The 5904-nt window shown below is 41.9% G+C and overlaps 1 pseudogene; it reads left to right on the top strand.

Annotated features, from left to right (window-relative positions):
• Positions 1-550: 550 nt before the first annotated feature.
• LOC123067885 (methionine S-methyltransferase-like) lies at positions 551-5559 on the top strand (annotated as a pseudogene).
• The last annotated feature ends 345 nt before the right edge of the window (positions 5560-5904 follow it).

Below are 5904 nucleotides of genomic sequence, written 5' to 3'. Positions count from 1 at the left end.
ATAGATTGGTTCTTTTTGCTTGGCTCAAACATAGATACATGGCACCCTTGACCACTCCTAATACGATTTTGGACTTATTAGATCTTTCCTTATATAAGTCAACTTTATCTTAATCGTATACTTTTCTAAAGGACTCTCCTCTTTTACTTGCTGCTGCAAGTGTTTGCCAAACGCATGACCATCTCCTGCTGCAATATGACCATCCTGGTCTTCTTGCTATCCGGCCGGCTGTAATGCAAGTAGTGCTACTTTGATGTATTGTACTAACGTCCACAACATTACCTAATACTAATAGTGATCTATCTTCAATGCTTAGCTTTGTTCATGACCATCTTAGGAAAACATTGTGTTTGAACATATATCATTTCCTTATAGGCTTTCGTCTCTACTCCTGATATATCTTTTGGGTGATAATGTATGATGGTTTACTGAGAACTTAGTTCCATCTGTACAATCAATTTAACTCGAGATGGTTTATAAGAAGTAAGGTTACGATTGGCAGTCTCCTTCTGTTCACTTATGTTTGTGAACCTACTTCATACCTTACTGTATCCAGGGTTTTGTTGAGGACGAGTTTGGCCTTGGATTGATTGCTCGTGCAGTTGAAGAAGGGATAGCTGTCATAAAGCCTATGGGTATTATGGTATTCAACATTGGTGGTCGACCAGGACAAGGTGTCTGTGAGCGCGTATTTCTATGCTGTGGATTTCACATCAAGAAGCTCTGGCAAACAAAAATTATGCAGGTAGTCTTGCTGTGACGAACAAATATTAAATAATCAGATCGTCTTTGTACCAGTATTATGTCCTGATTTGGTCTACATTATTCACTTTGAGTCGAACAACAACATTCAGTAGGGCCTAGATTTTGTAGCTACCAGCTGTGGTTATATGTTGCAATGCCATTTTTGTTTGCCATGTTTAACAACTAGTTGGATTCTTTGCAGGCTGCTGACACTGATATTTCAGCTTTAGTTGAAATTGAGGAGAATAGCCCACATCGATTTGAGTTCTTCATGGATCGAGTTGGGGATCAGCCTGTCTGTGCACGTACAGCCTGGGCATACATGAAATCTGGTGGCCACATTTCACATTCTTTATCTGTGTACAGCTGTCAACTTCGCAATCCCAACCAGGTTTCTTTCTGTTCTTTATATTATACTTATAAAAGCAATAACACAGAGATGTAATAGTAGTAACTAAAAGAAAACTTTCAGGTGAAGAAAATATTTGAGTTTCTTAAAGATGGATTTCATGAAGTCAGCAGCTGCCTTGATTTGTCCTTCGATGACGATTCTGTTGCTGATGAAAAAATTCCCTTCCTAGCATACCTAGCTAGTTTTTTGAAAGATAATAAAACCAATCCTTGTGAGCCTCCAGCTGGATGTCTAAACTTCCGGAATCTTGTTGCTGGATTTATGAAGTGCTACCACCACATCTCACTGACATCTGATGTAAGATATGGTATTTGTTGCCTGTTTACAACTACGTTTGCTTACTAGAAATTCATAAGATCTATCTGATACCCTATTTTTATTCTGGTCACTAGAATGTTGTTGTATTCCCTTCCCGTGCTGTGGCAATAGAAAATGCTCTTCAATTGTTCTCACCGGCCCTTGCAATTGTTGATGAACATCTGACCAGACATTTGCCGAAGCAGTGGTTAAGATCTTTAGCGATTGAGGTACATTTCTCTCCGTCTATGAGCATTGATCTTCCCATTCAGACACATGATATGCAATCATCCATATGTGCCTTTGCGTGTGTGATGCTATCACCTTTCCTTTGTGCAAGATCTGATCTCTAGTTCTGTACTAGCTGGATGAGTCCTCCAGTCTACTTTATTTTCCTCTTCTTTCCACTCTCTACCCCCCCCCCCCCCCCCCCCCCCCCTCCTGTTATACATCCACCTTCCACTCTTTGTATATATGTTTCCCTACAGTTTTCCGGTAAAAACAAGGCCTCTAGTACTTAACAGTGTCACATCCTTTCATTTTCTTTTTAATCTTTCTCAGAGGGACAGTAGAAATGGCATGTTCGTTCTATGATAAAAGAGTGGATGGTGATAAGACACTCATTCTATATAACACAGTAATGTAGATGCTACTGCTACTTCTTGAAATTTCAGGAAAGAGCAGACGGTAAAGACACTATCGGTGTAATTGAGGCACCACGCCAATCAGATTTGCTGATCGAGTTGATCAGGAAATTGAAGCCTCACCTTGTTGTTGCTGGCATGGCTCAATTTGAGGCTATCACCAGTGCTGCTGTTGTGAATTTACTAAGCGCAACGAAAGATGTTGGTTCTCGGTTACTGCTAGATATATCAGAGCATCTGGAGTTGTCTAGTCTGCCAAGATCTAATGGTGTATTGAAATATCTTGCTGGAAACTCCCTACCTTCCCATACAGCTATACTGTGCAGTTTAGTAAAGAATCAGGTAACCGTAACTTAACCACATCATTTGATTTCCATTGAATGGAACTGCATTTGAACTTCTACGCATACTTACATATATACTTTAAAACAATTTCCAGATGTTTTCATTTTCATTTACTTTATCATATTTTCGATTAAAACTTTCAGGTATATCCTGATCTGGAAGTTGCTTTTGTCATTTCTGAAGATGGAGGTGTCTGCAAGGCACTATCACAAACTATTGAACTATTGGAAGGGCGTACCTCTGTAATCAGCCAGCACTATTATGGATGTCTTTTCCATGAGCTGCTGGCTTTTCAAATTGGTGAGAGGCATCGGCAACAAAAGGTAAACAGGATTAGCCGTCTCTTAGTTTGATAACACCTAGTCAGCAGGACCAGCTAAATGTATTAATGGGAATGCTTGGTTTATAATTTCCATCTTTATTTCTTATTTGGCGTAGAATTAATGTGGAATGACCTATGGGATCTCCCACTTCAGAAAATGGGGACCTATGGAATATTGTATGACCTGTGTTTTCTTTTATTTGATCTTTTTCAGAGACGACCTGCAGAAGTGATACCTGAGAAGATGATAGGATTTTCAAATTCAGCTATCTCTATCCTAAAAGAAGCTGACTTTTTTGTTCCTGATTCCAAGGAATCTGGCGTCATTCATATGGATTTAGATCGTAGCTTCTTGCCAGTACCTTCTGCAGTGAAAGCCTCCATTTTTGAAAGTTTTGTTAGGCAGAACGTCAGTGATTCTGAAACTGATGTCCGTTCCAGCATCCAACAGCTAGTGAAAGATAGCTATGGTTTCCCAACAGACTATCGTTCTGAAATTATATATGGCCACACCTCCCTTGCACTCTTCCGCAAACTTGTTCTTTGTTGCATGCAAGAAGGAGGTACTTTCCTATTCCCCTTGGGCACCAATGGTCACTATGTCTCGGCAGCAAAGTTTATGAACGCACGTACGCTCACAATTCCAACAAACGTGGAATCAGGCTTCAAAATTGAACCATTGGCTCTGGCTGATGCAATTCGCAGTGTGAACGCATCTCGGTCATGGGTTTATATATCTGGTCCCACAACAAATCCTTCTGGTTTCCTGCACAGTAACAATGAGATAGAAAGTTTGCTTTCTCTTTGTGCTAGTTCTGGAGCTAGAGTAGTGATAGATACCTCTTTCTCTGGTCTGGAGTTCCAAACTGATGGTCGGAGTCGGTGGGAGTTGGATTGGTTTTTCTACTTGGAGAGTTGTCCCTTGAGCTAGCTATGGCTGGTCTTAACTTTGGATTTCTAATTTTGCATAACCCGTACTTGATTAAGTATAGTTTCCCAAGCTTGAGCCGTCCACATAGCACATTAAAGTACACTTTCAGAAAATTATTGGGTCTTAAGAACCAGATGGATGAGCATTTCTCTGATCTAATAGTGGAGCAAAAGGAGACACTGAAGAACCAGGCCAACCAGTTGATGAAGGTTAGTCTTTTGTGACATCCTGAACCTCCTTATGTACTTCATTTCACTTGTGAGGTTTGATCCCATCTAAAACTTAGTTCATGGACAAAGATTGACAGAACCATATCCAGATCTGAGTGACTTGAGTTCTTGTTGGCAGTCAGTGTATCCAACTTTTAGTATGACCCTTGCTATCACATTAAAAAAGATATATAAATAATTGCAACTAGCTAGACATACTTTTTGCACAGCTGTAAGGGCTTTGAATTGAACATTGTGTAGTTTGGAAGGCATGCCTTGTGGCAATTTCCCCGCTCTTATTATGTTTCTCTGATGAATTGAACAGACACTTGAGAGCTGTGGGTGGGATGTTGCTGGCTGTGAAGGTGGTATATCAATGGGGCCAAAATCACTATTTTGACCCTTTCAGCAAACTTTGTCACAAAATGAACTCGACATGAAAGTATTTCACGATCTGATCCTTTTAGCAACGCCATAGCCCGCGGCGTTTCTGCTCAAAATAAAAACGCCGAGCTAGCTAGCGTTCCTGTTCAAAAAAGAAGCGCCGAGGTAGCTCGCGTTGCGGAACATGTGAGAAACGCCAGAGGGCTTTGACGTTTCTGCCCCGGACAGCAACGCCAGGAGCATTGGCGTTTCCATGTTGCGTCGCATGCTTGTACTCTAGCCAACGTCTTGCCTGTTTGTTATAAGCGAGGACATCCAGCATCTAATTATCACATATCTGCTTCTGACCTACATGTACGTATATCCAATATCTACAATATACTAGTACACTTCTCACTTTTGCTCGTGGCATCCTACAGTAAATAAACTTTAACGTGGCAGGAGAGCATGCAATGAATTGACAAGAGGACCCTTTGTGTATACTAGCAGCACAGTACTGTACGTGTCCTCTCTATGACATAAATCCGTGGCACACCGTACGCCTAGATGTCGCAGCTGAGCCTGAGCTAGCTAGGAGGAACCAACATATCTCTGCGACAAGTGCCCTTTTGCGGCCGCATGCTCCAAGAAAACACACAAAAAGAGCTGCCACTGTCCTCCATAACCTCACCGTGGCATGCATGAGCTGATCGACGCCAGAGGCTGAAACTGCAAAAGGAAGGCCGCGGTATGTACGTACTGTGGAGTAGCTACGCCTAGCTAGCTAGCTAGTCCATGGAAACGCCAATGCTCATGGCATTGCTAGACAGGGCAGCAATGCCCACTCGCTTGGCGTTTCTATGTGGATCGGCAACACTAGCTAGCTCGACGTTTGAATGTGAATTTAAAACGCGAGCTACTCCGGCGTTTTTATATGGAGACGAAACGTCATGGGCTATGGCGTTGCTAAAAGGGTCAAATCGTGAAATACTTTCATGTTGAGTTCACTTTGTGGCAAAGATTGCTGAAAAGGTCAGAATAGTGATTTCGGCCTATCAATGGTGGCGAAACCGGCAGCCTACATTGGGAAACCGTTCAAGGTGGATAGCTTCGAAGAGGAGCTCGACGGGTGCAACATCAGGGAAGCCATTCTTAGGTCCACTGGGCTTTGCATAAGCAGCAGCTCATGGACGGGGATACAAGACTACTGCCGGTTCAGCTTTGCTCTGGATAGTGGTGAATTCCAGCGGGCAATGGACTGCATAACAAGGTTCAAGGAGTTTGTTTTGTGAGGAGGCGATGCTCGGATGAAGGGTAACTCGATAGGGGTTGGGTGTGGTTCCATAATGGAAGGAAAAGCCTCAAAGAAACATACATAAGAAAGAATGTAATTGTTTTGTTGTGAATGCATGTATGATGGGCGATTGTTGAAAGGTTGTAGACGTTGTTGAATGGTCCAATAGCAGCAGCACTTGGCATAGTTAGCGATATCACTTTGACTTGTTATGATGGCATACTAGCAAGCTAGCTAGTCTGAAATTCTGATTTTCTTCTTGTTAGGTAGGTTATTATATGTGACATAGCAAAATAATAATTTTTGATTAGTACAAACGAACCCGATTAAAATACTAGGCAGT

Source organism: Triticum aestivum, chromosome 3B (genome assembly GCF_018294505.1).
Source record: "Triticum aestivum cultivar Chinese Spring chromosome 3B, IWGSC CS RefSeq v2.1, whole genome shotgun sequence".
Lineage (NCBI taxonomy): Eukaryota > Viridiplantae > Streptophyta > Magnoliopsida > Poales > Poaceae > Triticum > Triticum aestivum.
Note: the sequence above shows the minus strand (reverse complement) of the source record. Positions and strands in the feature narration are given on the sequence as shown.